This window comes from Helianthus annuus, chromosome 11 (genome assembly GCF_002127325.2).
Source record: "Helianthus annuus cultivar XRQ/B chromosome 11, HanXRQr2.0-SUNRISE, whole genome shotgun sequence".
In the NCBI taxonomy this organism is placed as follows: Eukaryota; Viridiplantae; Streptophyta; class Magnoliopsida; order Asterales; family Asteraceae; genus Helianthus; species Helianthus annuus.
This window is the reverse complement of record NC_035443.2, coordinates 111,798,643-111,816,754: the sequence shown is the minus strand read 5'-3', so window position 1 is coordinate 111,816,754 and position 18,112 is coordinate 111,798,643. Positions and strand designations below refer to the sequence as shown.

The window sequence follows — 18,112 nt, the reverse complement described above, 5'->3', positions numbered from 1 at the left end:
TAATCTCTTTTAGTTAATTATAGATAACCCTCCTACTAAATATTATTTAGATTAATATCTTATATTTAGATAATCATCCTGCTAAATATTATTGGTTTAATATCTTATGGATAATTATTATTTAGTTTAATCTCCTTTTTATTTATAATATTATTTATTTGAATTAATTATATTTGAACGTTTTGTTTAGTTTGGTATCAAATAGATTTTATGAAACTTAAAATAAAATTAACTAATATTATTTATCATTTATACATTTATGGGGTTTTAAATAAAGGGTTAAATTTATTGAGACTTCGTTAACAAATTTTGCAACAACAAAATAATCTATTTTTATCATGAAAACCAAACTTTGTATTAATATATTAAATATTTTTAACCACTTTAGGGACACTTGTCATCATATTAGGTCATCTCTTATAGATAATTATAATTTTAGTTTAATCTCTTTGAATTAATTATAGATAACCCTCCTACTAAATATTATTTAGATTAATATCTTATATTATAGATAATCATATTTTTATCATGAAAACCAAACTTTGTATTAATATATTAAATATTTTTAACCACTAAATAATATCTTATATTATAGATAATCCTCCTGCTAAATATTATTGGTTTAAAATCTTATGGATAATTATTATTTAGTTTAATCTCCTTCTTATTTATAATATTATGTATTTGAATTAATTATATTTGAACGTTTTGTTTAGTTTGGTATCAAATAGATTTTGCGAAACTTAAAATAAAATTAACTATTATTTATCATATATACATTTACGGAGTTTTAAATAAAGGGTGAAATTTATTGAGACTTCGTTAATAAATTTTGCAACAACAGAATAATCTATTTTTATCACGAAAACCAAACTTTGTATTAATATATTAAATATTTTTAACCACTTTAGGGACACTTGTCATCATATTAGGTCATCTCTTATAGATAATTATAATTTTAGTTTAATCTCTTTAAATTAATTATAGATAAGCCTCCTACTAAATATTATTTAGATTAATATCTTATATTATAGATAATCCTCCTGCTAAATATTATTGGTTTAATATCTTATGGATAATTATTATTTAGTTTAATCTCCTTCTTATTTATAATATTATTTATTTGAATTAATTATATTTGAACGTTTTGTTTAGTTTGGTATCAAATAGATTTTACAAAACTTAAAATAAAATTAGCTAATATTATTTATCATTTATACATTTACGGAGTTTTAAATAAAGGGTTAAATTTATTGAGACTTCGTTAACAAATTTTGTAACAACAGAATAATCTCTTTTTATCACGAAAACCAAACTTTGTATTAATATATTAAATATTTTTATTTTCACTATACAAAATTACATTTACTCAACCCATGTAATATATGAGGTTTTTTAGATATAACTTTTTATTATTTGATATATAAAATTAGATTTATTCAATTCGTACAATACACGGGGTTTTTTAAGGATATATATTTTTTATTATTTAGTACAGAAAATTATTTATTCAAACCGTGTAATGCGCATATTTTTAAAGATTTAATTTTTTTATTATTTGGTATATAAAATTACATTTATTCAACACGTGTTATAAATGAGGTTTTTTAAAGATGTATTATTTTATTATTTGGTAAACAATATTACATTTATTCAACTCGTGTAATATAAGTGGTTTTAAAAATATAACTTTTTTATTTGATATATAAAATTACATTTATTCAACCTGTACAATATGGTTCTTATATATATAACTTTTTATTATTTAAGATATAAATTTATATTTATTCAACCCGTACAATAAATGAGGTTTTTAAAGATATATTATTTTATTATTTAGTATATAAAATTTGATTATTCAACCCCGTGTAATATACGGGGTTATAACCTAGTTTGTTTTATATATTACATTGGTAAAAACAAATTACATGATCAAATTAATATAACCATTATAAACAAATAAATCAAACACCAAACATATTAAGCTCTAAACAAAATTAGATAAACAAGAATTTGAAAATATAATAAGATAAAAGAAAAATTCTTTCTATACTAATAAACAAAAATCCTTTTTGAACACGTGGTAATTTCTCACCCTTATTTTTTATTTATCTCTTTTATTAAATAATAATAATAATAATAATAATAATAATAATAATAATAATAATAATAATAATAAACATCAATTTAACTAAATCTATTTATCTCTTTTGTTTTCATAATCTGAAATTGATTTCTTTTTTAACTCTAAAGTTTCAATCTTTGGCAATTTAAGTCTAAAGTTTCAATCTTTGATTTTTTAACCCCTTTGATTAATTCGATTTTTCACTTCTAATTCAAAAGTTTTCATCTTTTGCAATTTAACCCTTTTAATTTTTTTTACTTTCAACCCAAAGCTTTTCATCTTTCGTAATTTAATCTCAACACTTTTTTTTACTTTCAACTTTAGTCTCTTATAAACTTTTCATCTTTCATAAGTTCTCCGTTTAACGGGTCGTTCTAAATTTTCGAGTTAACACGCCACAACGTGCATTTGGGGTTTAACGTTTTTTCATCTATTTTTTTCCTGTTTGACATGTCCATCGCAGCACGTCTATTTTTCCCGTTTAATAGGTCTGTCACAATGTGCGAGTCAGAGATCGACTTAGTTATTTTTTTCTCGGTTTTACACATAGGCTCTTGGTCATGTGAGAAACATTTGCCTTTCATCTAACATGATATATAACTAATGAATTCCCCACTGCATTGCGGCGGATGGTAATTCTAGTTATAGAATAAAAACGAATAAATAAGAAATTAGAGAATAACAATATAGATAGTTAAATAAGAAACTATAGAATAAAAGTATAACCCTAGCCTTTTGCTATATTAATTATATGTATATCTACAAAGACAAGAATACACCACCCCACAAATTTGCTTTTATATGTGTTCATATTTTAAAACTTAACACTGATATTAAAATCAAACCATATTAAAATGGCAAAAGATGATTCAAGTCAAATGTCTTTAATCAATCATTTAAACCTATTCTGCTTTAACTAACAACCATACAATTGTGTCGATATAGAAATACAAAATAAACTTCCTATCTAATAATTCCTATTTAATAAATGAAAATCTTTTTTGTACATGTATTATTTCTTGATGCATTCTTACCTTATTTTTCTATTTATCTCTCATATTAAATAATAATAACAATTTTAAACAAAAAACTTCCTATAATAATAAATAAAAATCTTTTCTTGGGCACGTGTCATTTCCTGATGCGTTCTTACCTTATTTTGCTATTTATCTCTCATATTAAATAATAATAACAATTTTAAACAAAAAATTAGATTAAAATAAATATTTGTTTTTTTATAAATAATTTTAAACAAAAATTTAGATAAGGATAAATATTTGTTTTTATTATAATCATATTAAATAATAATAATAATTTTAAACAAAAAATTAGATAAGAATAAATATTTGTTTTCTATAAATAACTTTAAACAAAAATTTAGATAAGGATAACCGTTTTTTATTAGGAATAGTTTCAAAGTTCATTTTAAAAGATAAATCTTGACAACTATATGTGTTAGCATATAACATTATATTTTATTCAACACGTGCAATATACGAGTTTTTTTAAAGACATATTTTTTATTATATAAAAAATTACATTTATGAAAAATAAAAAAACAATGTAAAATGTTAAAATAAGTATATAGTACATCAAAGTTCGTTTTTAAAAGATAAACTTGACGACTTTGTGTGTTAACATATGACATTATATTTTATTCAATACATGCAATATACGAGCTTTTTAAAGATATATCTTTTTTATTATTTATTATATAAAATTATATTTATGCAACGATATAAACACTTAGTTAGGTGGTGTTTGTTTTTCTAAAAAAAATCTGCACAGACTCTTCTGTCTACGCTGCGCAGACTATGCACATACATTACAATATGCAGATTGTTTGTTTTTTCGAATACGTTTAATTAAAAAACGTATGTGCGAGTTCTTCTTGGTGCAGACTTGACCTAACTGCTTTTAAGATCTTCTAAGGTCTATAGATGGTTAAACACCACCACACACCACCACCGTCCACGTCCACCACCCACCACCATCGTCGACCACCACCACCACCATCACCCACACCACCGTCCATACACCACCACTAGTTTATTTAAGAATTCTGCATAAGTTAAAAACAAACAGCTTTCTTCTTAGAGACTGCAGAAGTTTGGTCCACTTTTTCTTCTACAGATGTCTGCAGATGTGCTTCGCAGATTAAAAACATTTAGCTCTTAAAAACAAATTGCACCTTATTTTAACAACCTTTTACATCTGAATACTATCTAATCTTACACTTGCAAGAATTTGAACCCTTATCATTTTATGAAAAGAACACTATATCACTAGACTACTAGATTACACGTTCTTATTAAATATTAATACATGATTTTTATTCGTTTCCTGATCGAAGTTTTCTTTTGGAATTTACCAACGTACAACATTGCATTGTGATCGTGTTCAATTAACGATGATAATGGCTCAAATTAACAGAAAAAAGAAGAAAATAAGTCATTATATATTTATACAGACACATATTTTCGTAATTCTATCATCATAAACTATAATTATGTATTTCTAGTTATTATTCTCTGCATTTATAATTATACTTTATGCATCCGTTTATAAAAACAAATATTTTTGAAGATGGAGAACGCAAAAGTTCATTTGACAAACCCACAAGGTCACAAGAGACTCACCCTAAGCGTGGCCCAAAAATCCTTGCCTCTTTGTTGATAGGCCAGTGCCCTGTAGTTGCAGTTGAGCTCTATTATTCGAATAAAAAGCCCAATTAGGTTGAAACTTTGTTTTTGTTTCAAACTAGTTTTATACTCTGCTCACGTTCCTGGGTGCTAAACCCAATATTTCTCTATTTCATAATATGTATCCACTTGTTTCAGTTACTTGTACATACTACTAAAAACATACATCTCAATAAAAATTACATTGAGTCAACCAATAAAAACAAAACACTATTATAGTTTTGCATAAAGCTAAAATGATGGCAAAAGTGTATTTTTTAACTGCGGGCAAAATTGTAATTTGTCAGGACCAATGAACGAGTGTCAGAAAGCTAAGAAAATTACATCAAGTCAACCAATTAAAACAAAACATTACCATAGTTTTGCAAAAAAAAAACACCTAAAACGATAGCAACACTGTAATTTGAATTGAGGGCAAAATCGTAATTTGTCAGGGCCATGAGGAAGTGTCAGGGGCTAAACACATATGTTAGCTGTAACACCCCAAAACTCGAATTATTAAATTCGTAGGAATGTCACCATGTGTAATTAAATAAAATACAATAACTAAGTTATTAAACTTAGTTAAATGCCTAATAAACAAGTTAAGGAATGAAACTTGTGGCAACTATAATGGAATGGTAAACTTGAGGGACTTAGATTGCCAAAAAGGAAATATATTTTATTAAAACAAAAACAAAAAAAAATCACACACACAGGGTGTGTGTCTGCGTACGATAAGGTCGAGACTATCTAAAAATCAATATGGTCTAGCTAGTTCTCACTTCCGAGCTCTAACTCCTTACTTTCTTTCCCACCGTAGAACTCCAATCGAAAGGGGAATCTCCCCTTGGTCCGCTTTCTCTATCTGGGGTTCATTCTGTTCGTACACATCTGATCCTTCTTTCTCAACCTTCAACTTCTTCCGATCCTCTTTAAGCAGGAAGTGCGATCTGAAGGCCTGGGTTAAGCAAATAGATTTCTTCAATGGTAGATTCCACTCCATTCGCTTGTACTGCGCTCTACTGGCTCTAAGACCCAACATTCTAGGAGTAACCTACACTCGCTCGCTCCCTTTCATCCGATAGAGAGTTTGAATTCAGTGATTTAGGAGCATAAATGTACTATCGGGAGAGGGCAAAAGCAAGGCTATATTCTGGATTGGATACTGCGCGAATTGGTCAACCGGAATATGGAATAGGAAAGTCTCTCCTTTCATAGCTCTCGGGCCTATTCTATTCATTACAGGAGAAAGTCACTATCCTCAGTTGCCTTGTCTCTGCATTTAGCCCCCCCTTTTCAGCCCTAGACTGGTAGATTCTTTCGATTCTTCAATGAAAGCCTTCATGAAAGCTGCAACAGGATAAAGGATATCCTCTCTTCTCGCTCTGTCTGCTTAATGCCTTCTATTGAATCGATTGGTGCCATTTCTTCCTTCTCAATGCCCGGGCATCCATCCAATGCATTCTTTTCGATCTCATAAACTTGCCCCAGAGAAACTGACCAACAACATAAGCCCCCGCAAGTTTGGCATGCAAAGCTTTCCTGTCTAATTACCAACCCACCCTCCTTCATGGATTGACAAATGTTGTCCCAAGCAATCCAGTGGTGCCTGTGCTCACCATTGGAATCCCATAATCAATTAGCCATAACACTTTTCATCTTAGAAATCCCGGTCTTAGGGGGAGACCACACTGCCAAGGTATGTAAGGGGAAAAAGGGGGTGTAAACCCTAACCACAAAAAAAATCATCAATTGAAAAGGAAATCGCGGGTTGATTGTGTGCATGAACCAAGAATGATGATCCCTTAAGCGTTTCTCAAATTTCACGATTTGGTGATGATTGATGAAACGGGTTGTGTGTAATCCGTGATTAAATGTGTGATTAAACCTGAATGTTACATGATATGCTCATATAGAAGTTGTATTATGTGCAATTTTGATTATATTGATAGTTTGAAGCAAAACCCATTTGTATGTCAAAAGATGAATGGATATTGTGAAACCCTAGATGCTAATTAGTATGGTATCAATGATTTAAACAATGTGTTGATGAAATATTGATAAGTAATTGATGTTACAACCATATGTTCATAGTTAGGATGAAAGATTGTTATGAATTTGATTGATTGTTAATAAGTTATGTGAAGAATTAGTAGGAATCATGCTTAACACATGGTCATGTATTGACCCGTTATGAATAAGCTTAACACATTAGTGCTTTAAAAAGAATCTTGGAAGTAGTAATATGTAAACAAGGAGAAGTAATAAACATCATGTTTAAATGAACTTGAATGAAATGTGATAATCCCCAATTTTATAATGAGTATGGCAGATATCATAGTGTGATAAACCTATCTAGGTCAGTGAAAGAATGTTCATAAGCGAAAGCTCGTCACACGGATGAACGAGGTCAATACGAAACATGGTATGGATGGGGACGAAGAGGACCGACTCGTTGCTGCATGTTCAAGTACTGCACCAAGGTAGTAAGGTTAGCAAATTATTTAGTCATTATGTAAGGGGAACATTTCCCGGACCATTAGGAACAAGTTTTATATGATTCGGTTGTCGGTTAGTGAATGAACGGATTGTTTCGTGTTAGTGTAGGAAATTTTATAAGTATATGTGTATAGGAATCCAAAGGGCACGTGGGTTGAATCATAGATTGTCTATACTATGTAAAGTTGTGAATGTGACATTCCAGCATAAACCTACATGTAAAAGAAGCTTGTGTATATATTCGTGATTAATTGATTGTGCGTAGGAAGGAACATTGGCATGTATGAAGGTACGCATGTATATATATAAGTGTATATATATATATGTATGTATGTATGATAATAAGTACGTAGGTGTAAATGTGTGTGTGAATGAATGTTCAATGCTTAAGACATATGCATGAACGTTATCAAAGTGTTCGAGTATTTATGGATACTAATGATGTGCGTTGAGTTGGAATGTAATGTAGGTATGGGATCGTTGGCTTCATGAAGAAATGGAGCTGGATTTGGATAAGAGTATTTAAGAAAGCGCTTGGACAATTCCACGACTACTTTATAGAATGCTCTACGAAATTCTATTATATAGTTTAATGTTGTATGGTATGTTAATGACTAATGGTTTGGTTGTACGTGGTGTCCACAGGTATCGCTTGGGTTTTCTCTACATTTATTGAAGTGAAGCGGACTTAGTTCGAGTTGAGAGCAAGGATTGTACGGGGTAGAATGGTCACATAGTGTAACTCATATAGGTTTTGAAGTATTAATGTTATAAAACGTTATAATCCGTTTTAATGAATATATGGCATTTCGCATTTGAACCTTCATGTGTTTGATATGTCTATTAAAGAACGAAATTTTTGGGCTCTTGTTTTCCGCTGCGTCGTATTTTAAGTTATTACGCGTTAGTCTTACAGGGAATTGTTCTTATTACGAACGGGTCATGCCCGAATTTTGTTAAATAATAGTATGATAATATTACATTTTGGAATGTGTAATTTGGGCGTATCAAGTTGGTATCAGAGCCCTGGTTTGAGGGAAATCAAGTATGAGGAGGCAAATACTTGAACTCAAACCTGTGTGCTCTTGTGACGAGGAACCCGTACAATCCAAGACTCGATCAAGATCTAAAGGTAGAAGCAAATGTAAGTATGAATTTAAGTATGTTTATGAAGAAACTAACATTATGTTGTGTGTAAGATAAGCATAGTTGTTTGGATGAGGATGATCCACGACTGTGGTCTCGGACTGACACCAAGGCATGTAATAAGACCATTGCCCAGGTACGTAAATTTTGCATAAGGGTGCATGTAATGCTAAAAGTTATCGAGTGAAGGAAAATTTTAATGAAATATAATAATATAATGGAAACGAAGTTATGAAAATGTTACACGTGCCGAAACCTAATTCTTCGGACATAAGGTGACGATTACACGAAGACACGAAACTAGTATGTGGATTGTGTACCTGGCTAGTACACAAGAAACATAAGACGTTCGTGAGACCGTAATGATTGTTACAGGTATGTCCGATAGGATTTGGTAGCGGCTGGGTGTGTGGGTGAAATGGGTAGTAAGACTCTCGGGAGGTTGAGAGTACTATGTAAGGGTGAAAGGTATAAGTGATAAGAATGAAATATTGAGTCCATAAGAAAGTATGGATTGACAATGTATGAATGCAATGTTTGAATCCGCGAGACGGATTCAAGGATGAAAGATATGAATGCAATGCTTGAGTCCGCGAGACGGATTCAAGGATGAAAGATGTGAATGCAATGCTTGAATCCGCGAAACGGATTCAAAGAATGAAAGATACGAATGATGCAAATCCCTTGCGGATTTGGTTATGCTAAAGAAGGTTATGATAAGCTATGCAAATCGACCGGTTCAAGTTGAACAAGTCGAGTAAGGATAGGGTACCATCCGTTTAGAACGGGTGGTCGTGAATGCAATAATAAATGTATGAAGCTCAACCCGTTATACGGATAGAACGGACTATTTATGTTGAACACAATTAACTCGATTTTACTGAGGCGTAAGTGGTATGCTTGAATCTCATTATGAGAATATATGCCATTACCCATTTAATTAGATACTTGAATGCGTAAAAGAAATGAAAGTATATAAGCGAATGGAACTAAAATGTTGGTGTTGTAAGCGAAATAAGTATTATGACTAACCTTTAAAACGGGAAGGGTAAAAATTTGCAAGAAAACACTGGAACAGTGAAGCTATGAGGTCGTAAGCATGTTTGAATTGAAAAAGAGTGCAAACGTGTACTTCGATACGCATGTATATAATAAGAAATAAGTGGCAGTTGACCTTGAAAAGTCAAACTGCAGAAGCTGAGAAATAATTTGGTTTCAAACCAAGGGAGTGCTAGAGAAGAAAGGAAATGTGTAGTATAGTACACCAAATGAGTTAAAGAATTACGAAAAAATGATTATGTGTTTACCCGTCAAGAACGGGTCATACAATGAGAATGATATATATATATATATATATATATATATATTAAGAAATGGTCATGTATTGACCCGTTATGAATAAGCTTAACACATTAGTGCTTTAAAAAGAATCTTGGAAGTAGTAATATGTAAACAAGGAGAAGTAATAAACATCATGTTTAAATGAACTTGAATGAAATGTGATAATCCCCAATTTTATAATGAGTATGGCAGATATCATAGTGTGATAAACCTATCTAGGTCAGTGAAAGAATGTTCATAAGCGAAAGCTCGTCACACGGATGAACGAGGTCAATACGAAACATGGTATGGATGGGGACGAAGAGGACCGACTCGTTGCTGCATGTTCAAGTACTGCACCAAGGTAGTAAGGTTAGCAAATTATTTAATATATGAAGGTACGATGCTCGAATCCCTCAAACCTACGCTCTCGTGAAAGTGTGTTCGTTTCTAAGCGCCACACAAGTAAGTGATTTAAGGATTTCGAGCTATGCTTTTAGATGAAAACGGAAATGGGTTATGGATAAATTACTATTATAACCTGGGTTGGGACGTTATGGGATGTTATGGAAGGTTTCGGGACTGCCCGAGACCATTTCTGGTTGGAAAAAGGACCCGGGGACAAAAAATTTTGGTCAAACAGCGTCTGCACAGCAGAGAGCCCGTCGGCGACGGCCTTTATGCCGTCGGCGACGGCACCCCTCCACCTGACGCGCTAATTGTCTGTCTACGGGCAATGTTTAGCGACGGGACCTTCCCGAGCCCGTCGGCGACGCACCATGTGCCGTCGGCGACGGGTCCCCCTTATCTGCTTATGCTGAAATTGTTTGTTTATTAGGCTAAGGTCCTTAATTCAGTTCTAGCATTCATTAAACATTAGGAACACCCCAAGTTGATTATGAAGCTAAGAAATTCAAGACAACTATCATGTTTTAATGATGTATGTGCGGGAAGTTATGTATGCGAATGAATGAAATAAGTAACACGTCTAGAAGGTTTGTAAAGAAAGATTGGATGAGTTTATGAAAATTTTACACTATCATTGAAAAAGTACCTCCATATGAATAGGTATGATATGTTTAATATGTAAGAATGAACGAGATTGTATGCGGAAATGAATAAATTAATGATGACTAGGGATTGGTTTTCGCAAGGAAGTTTGAAATCTTGATAAGTATGAATAATATATCAGGATGCTAGTTTCAAATTATGGACTATGGGATCTGTGATTAGGCAAATTCTCACAACATGCTTATGTAAGTCGTCCAATGTAACTTGAATGAGTGAGGGAACGAAGAATAAAACTAGACGGGTTGTAGAAGAAAAGAAAGAGGTTTCGGGGACGAAACCTTCTTTAAGGGGGGTAGATTTGTAACACCCCAAAACTCGAATTATTAAATTCGTAGGAATGTCACCATGTGTAATTAAATAAAATACAATAACTAAGTTATTAAACTTAGTTAAATGCCTAATAAACAAGTTAAGGAATGAAACTTGTGGCAACTATAATGGAATGGTAAACTTGAGGGACTTAGATTGCCAAAAAGGAAATATATTTTATTAAAACAAAAACAAAAAAAATCACACACACAGGGTGTGTGTCTGCGTACGATCGCAGGAGAAGGGGAAAAAGGGGGTGTAAACCCTAACCACAAAAAAATCATCAATTGAAAAGGAAATCGCGGGTTGATTGTGTGCATGAACCAAGAATGATGATCCCTTAAGCGTTTCTCACATCAAGTAAGTCAAATTTCACGATTTGGTGATGATTGATGAAACGGGTTGTGTGTAATCCGTGATTAAATGTGTGATTAAACCTGAATGTTACATGATATGCTCATATAGAAGTTGTATTATGTGCAATTTTGATTATATTGATAGTTTGAAGCAAAACCCATTTGTATGTCAAAAGATGAATGGACATTGTGAAACCCTAGATGCTAATTAGTATGGTATCAATGATTTAAACAATGTGTTGATGAAATATTGATAAGTAATTGATGTTACAACCATATGTTCATAGTTAGGATGAAAGATTGTTATGAATTTGATTGATTGTTAATAAGTTATGTGAAGAATTAGTAGGAATCATGCTTTAAAAGCTTGTACATAATGTTTTTTTAAATGCGAAACCCGCCAAGTGTTTGATAAAATGCCTACAAAGTTTGTGTAAAATAGTTGGTAAATTCGTCACTTTTGAGAGCCTTAGATAGTCATCTTGTAAAGGCCGTATCTCATTCGTTATTAGGAGTTAGACAACGAGCCTTATATCGTTGAAAAGGTTGTTTCGCATATTACATTTCATATTTGGCCAAAAGAGGCTGGTTATGAGATTAAGTGGGTCAAAACAGCATGAAAAGTTAGTAAATTCGTCACTTTTGACAGCCTTAGATAGTCATCTTGTAAACGCCGTATCTCATTCGTTATTAGGAGTTAGACAACGAGCCTTATATCGTTGAAAAGGTTGTTTCGCATATTACATTTCATATTTGGTCATAAGAGGCTAGTTATGAGATTTAGTGGGTCAAAACAGCATGAAAAGTTAGTAAATTCGTTTTGACAGCAAGCTGTTTGGAAGCATTTAAGCTTCTGTGCTGATTTTGTAAAAATCATATAAAATCATAGGAATGTCCGATTGTTACGATCTTTATATGCTTAGAAAGATCTCTGAGTGTAGATCATTTCATATTTGAACATGAAGAACTGAATCAGAAGATAAATGGGTTAAAATGTGTCGTGAACAGCTGCTGCGCAGAAAGTTGCTGCACAAATTTTAGTATAAATATTCAGTAAAAATAGTTGTATTGTTATGCACACTTGTATGAATCATGAACTACTGATTTTAATAAATTATTAGTAAGTTATTTGATTGTTTTAAGTGTCTAAAACACTTACCAACTAGTTTATGCATATAATTGCACCAACGGGTCGAAACGGGTTGTTGATAGAAAATAGTAGAATGGATGTGTAAAAACCAAGGTGTTAAGAAATGGTATGAAATGTTTAACATATGAAGCAAGTTGCCTAACTTAGAAAAGGTTATCATTCTAAGTATGGAGTTTTGAAAGAATAACGAACATGATGTAAATACATAATTATGCATGCTAGAAGCTCATGTATGACTGTTGTGATGATGGAATGATAAATTGTTAGATTGATTAGCATTGTAGTATTATGATACATGTTGAACTCGTTAAGCGATTGACACATGAATAGAAGTGTGATTAGTGATGCGTATGATTATGTATACTAACTATTGAATGGATGTAATGGAATGAGATAATAGGAACGTGTCAAGGAGAGGTCAAGCATAGGAGGATAACGGGTCAAGATAAGGCAAGGTGACAAATACACTTATTGGAGTACTCGAGGTAAGTGAATTTCGATTCACTTTTTAGTAGGTTTAATAGATTTTAATACTTTTGTTTACGAAGCATCATGAAAGAACATGTAATAATCAGAAGTACAAAGCCAATAATGCCTCATTATTGAAGAAGGTTGTATTTAAGCCGAAAGTAAATTGGTGGGTTTAAACGGGTCGAATTTTATGTGCATATGTTGCGTAATGTAATGAAATTCGTTATGGTTAAGACCTTGGGTAAGAATTTTTAGTCATTATGTAAGGGGAACATTTCCCGGACCATTAGGAACAAGTTTTATATGATTCGGTTGTCGGTTAGTGAATGAACGGATTGTTTCGTGTTAGTGTAGGAAATTTTATAAGTATATGTGTATAGGAATCCAAAGGGCACGTGGGTTGAATCATAGATTGTCTATACTATGTAAAGTTGTGAATGTGACATTCCGACATAAACCTACATGTAAAAGAAGCTTGTGTATATATTCGTGATTAATTGATTGTGCGTAGGAAGGAACATTGGCATGTATGAAGGTACGCATGTATATATATAAGTGTATATATATATATATGTATGTATGTATGATAATAAGTACGTAGGTGTGAATGTGTGTGTGAATGAATGTTCAATGCTTAAGACATATGCATGAACGTTATCAAAGTGTTCGAGTATTTATGGATACTAATGATGTGCGTTGAGTTGGAATGTAATGTAGGTATGGGATCGTTGGCTTCATGAAGAAATGGAGCTGGATTTGGATAAGAGTATTTAAGAAAGCGCTTGGACAATTCCACGACTACTTTATAGAATGCTCTACGAAATTCTATTATATAGTTTAATGTTGTATGGTATGTTAATGACTAATGGTTTGGTTGTACGTGGTGTCCACAGGTATCGCTTGGGTTTTCTCTACATTTATTGAAGTGAAGCGGACTTAGTTCGAGTTGAGAGCAAGGATTGTACGGGGTAGAATGGTCACATAGTGTAACTCATATAGGTTTTGAAGTATTAATGTTATAAAACGTTATAATCCGTTTTAATGAATATATGGCATTTCGCATTTGAACCTTCATGTGTTTGATATGTCTATTAAAGAACGAAATTTTTGGGCTCTTGTTTTCCGCTGCGTCGTATTTTAAGTTATTACGCGTTAGTCTTACAGGGAATTGTTCTTATTACGAACGGGTCATGCCCGAATTTTGTTAAATAATAGTATGATAATATTACATTTTGGAATGTGTAATTTGGGCGTATCAAGTTGGTATCAGAGCCCTGGTTTGAGGGAAATCAAGTATGAGGAGGCAAATACTTGAACTCAAACCTGTGTGCTCTTGTGACGAGGAACCCGTACAATCCAAGACTCGATCAAGATCTAAAGGTAGAAGCAAATGTAAGTATGAATTTAAGTATGTTTATGAAGAAACTAACATTATGTTGTGTGTAAGATAAGCATAGTTGTTTGGATGAGGATGATCCACGACTGTGGTCTCGGACTGACACCAAGGCATGTAATAAGACCATTGCCCAGGTACGTAAATTTTGCATAAGGGTGCATGTAATGCTAAAAGTTATCGAGTGAAGGAAAATTTTAATGAAATATAATAATATAATGGAAACGAAGTTATGAAAATGTTACACGTGCCGAAACCTAATTCTTCGGACATAAGGTGACGATTACACGAAGACACGAAACTAGTATGTGGATTGTGTACCTGGCTAGTACACAAGAAACATAAGACGTTCGTGAGACCGTAATGATTGTTACAGGTATGTCCGATAGGATTTGGTAGCGGCTGGGTGTGTGGGTGAAATGGGTAGTAAGACTCTCGGGAGGTTGAGAGTACTATGTAAGGGTGAAAGGTATAAGTGATAAGAATGAAATATTGAGTCCATAAGAAAGTATGGATTGACAATGTATGAATGCAATGTTTGAATCCGCGAGACGGATTCAAGGATGAAAGATATGAATGCAATGCTTGAGTCCGCGAGACGGATTCAAGGATGAAAGATGTGAATGCAATGCTTGAATCCGCGAAACGGATTCAAAGAATGAAAGATACGAATGATGCAAATCCCTTGCGGATTTGGTTATGCTAAAGAAGGTTATGATAAGCTATGCAAATCGACCGGTTCAAGTTGAACAAGTCGAGTAAGGATAGGGTACCATCCGTTTAGAACGGGTGGTCGTGAATGCAATAATAAATGTATGAAGCTCAACCCGTTATACAGATAGAACGGACTATTTATGTTGAACACAATTAACTCGATTTTACTGAGGCGTAAGTGGTATGCTTGAATCTCATTATGAGAATATATGCCATTACCCATTTAATTAGATACTTGAATGCGTAAAAGAAATGAAAGTATATAAGCGAATGGAACTAAAATGTTGGTGTTGTAAGCGAAATAAGTATTATGACTAACCTTTAAAACGGGAAGGGTAAAAATTTGCAAGAAAACACTGGAACAGTGAAGCTATGAGGTCGTAAGCATGTTTGAATTGAAAAAGAGTGCAAACGTGTACTTCGATACGCATGTATATAATAAGAAATAAGTGGCAGTTGACCTTGAAAAGTCAAACTGCAGAAGCTGAGAAATAATTTGGTTTCAAACCAAGGGAGTGCTAGAGAAGAAAGGAAATGTGTAGTATAGTACACCAAATGAGTTAAAGAATTACGAAAAAATGATTATGTGTTTACCCGTCAAGAACGGGTCAAACAATGAGAATGATATATATATATATATATATATATATATATATATATATATATATATTAAGAAATGGTCATGTATTGACCCGTTATGAATAAGCTTAACACACTAGTGCTTTAAAAAGAATCTTGGAAGTAGTAATATGTAAACAAGGAGAAGTAATAAACATCATGTTTAAATGAACTTGAATGAAATGTGATAATCCCCAATTTTATAATGAGTATGGCAGATATCATAGTGTGATAAACCTATCTAGGTCAGTGAAAGAATGTTCATAAGCGAAAGCTCGTCACACGGATGAACGAGGTCAATACGAAACATGGTATGGATGGGGACGAAGAGGACCGACTCGTTGCTGCATGTCCACAGGTATCGCTTGGGTTTTCTCTACATTTATTGAAGTGAAGCGGACTTAGTTCGAGTTGAGAGCAAGGATTGTACGGGGTAGAATGGTCACATAGTGTAACTCATATAGGTTTTGAAGTATTAATGTTATAAAACGTTATAATCCGTTTTAATGAATATATGGCATTTCGCATTTGAACCTTCATGTGTTTGATATGTCTATTAAAGAACGAAATTTTTGGGCTCTTGTTTTCCGCTGCGTCGTATTTTAAGTTATTACGCGTTAGTCTTACAGGGAATTGTTCTTATTACGAACGGGTCATGCCCGAATTTTGTTAAATAATAGTATGATAATATTACATTTTGGAATGTGTAATTTGGGCGTATCATTAGCAAAGTTAAATGTTTAAAATTAGAATACAAAAAGCCATGACTATTGAGGGTAGGGGTGTGCACGGTTCGGTTTTGGGCAAAACCAAAACCAAAATCGAAACCGAAATGTCGGTTTTTGGTTTTTTAAAACCGTTCGGTTTCGGTTATTTTGGTTTCGGATTTTTCGGTTTTTATTTCTGTTTGGTTCGGTTTTTTGGTTATTTCGTTTTTGTTTTTGAACAAAATTATGTAAGATTCAAAAAAAATAAAAAGTATAATTTAAAATATAAGAATCGTTCTTATATGTTTACATTTAAGATATAATAGTTACCTCTTTAATTAATATTGCTTACATAAATCTAACCTTCTAATCTATTTTTTTGTTTCTCCAAAGTTTTTATTAAGACATTTTTTTTATTATAATTTAAAGATCATTTAATTTTTATATTAATATTTGTTATTTATTGTAGGTAATAAATAAATCATTTCAATTATAAATAAACATATATTGTTTTTTATTAGAGTGAATTGCAAATTTTGTCCTTTATCTATATACCACATTTCAGGCATTGTCCTTTGTCTTTAAAATTGATGAGTTTTGTACTTAATGTTTCTAAATTTTGCATGTTATGTCCTTTAGTCCTAACCTAATTAATTTTTTCTGTTAAATATGATCATGTGCAAGGCACATGAGGGTAGTTCTGTCAATTCATATGTTAAAGGATGGATTATGTAAATGACTTGATTAAACAAATAACCCTCTACAACTCCACCACCACCCACCCCTTCACCACCTGCAACCACCACCCGCAACCCCCGCCTGCCAAACCACCACCACCCACCCCTTTATCACCAACTCCATGGCTATCTTCACCGGTAGGTAAGACTCCGGCTGCCTAACTCTTTTTCTCCTTCTCTGTTACCTATATGCAAACCCACTCAATCATCATCGCCATTCGTTTCAAATCCTTGAAAACCCTCACTGCTGCCTTTCTTCTCCTAAAATTTATGATGCCATCACCACCACCCATCTCGCCATTTTTTTAATTACCAATAATTATTTACGAAATCGAAGCATCAGATTAAGTCAAAAAATACCAATAACCAAGTATATACAAGTTAGAACATAACATCCGAGACATTTTCACTGTTGAATAAGCAATATGATTAGAACCAAAACATATAAACTATTAAAGTTAAAAAGTTCACATAGAACTCTGTTATTATATATGTATATAATCACAAACCTTAAACATACCCAAATGGCAAGAACCCAACAAGCATAATTAATCAGAAGTTAAGAAATTCTTTTCCTCAACCAATTAATAAATGGTTTTTCAGCCGGAAACGTAAAACAAAAGATACAAATAAATGCACACCAAGTGCTCGACGTAATACCTGAACCAAAAATTACCCCAAATGGCTTCAATTGTTCTTGAAACATCACTCGAAGTGTCCAAATTCACTACTTAATCTGGATTTTCGCGTGATTAACATATATAAACAGGCCATGGCGGTCGTATCCTCACCGCCGTCTTCCTCCGCTTTTG

At 32.6% G+C, this 18,112-nt stretch overlaps 2 long non-coding RNA genes across 5 annotated transcripts; both read left to right on the top strand.

The window, feature by feature from the left end:
* Positions 1-7,313: 7,313 nt before the first annotated feature.
* LOC118484261 lies at positions 7,314-10,806 on the top strand. Its single transcript, XR_004873075.1, has 2 exons — positions 7,314-8,590; positions 10,015-10,806. It is a non-coding gene; the product is annotated as an uncharacterized LOC118484261 (long non-coding RNA).
* A 551-nt stretch (positions 10,807-11,357) lies between these two features.
* On the top strand, positions 11,358-16,435 carry LOC110890205. Of its 4 annotated transcripts, none has more exons than XR_002564303.2 (4): positions 11,358-11,514; positions 13,061-13,145; positions 13,849-14,661; positions 16,102-16,435. It is a non-coding gene; the product is annotated as an uncharacterized LOC110890205 (long non-coding RNA). The 4 variants fall into 4 exon arrangements; XR_002564304.2 differs by having other exon boundaries at positions 11,362-11,514; positions 13,054-13,145; XR_004873073.1 differs by having other exon boundaries at positions 13,061-14,661.
* Positions 16,436-18,112: the final 1,677 nt, after the last annotated feature.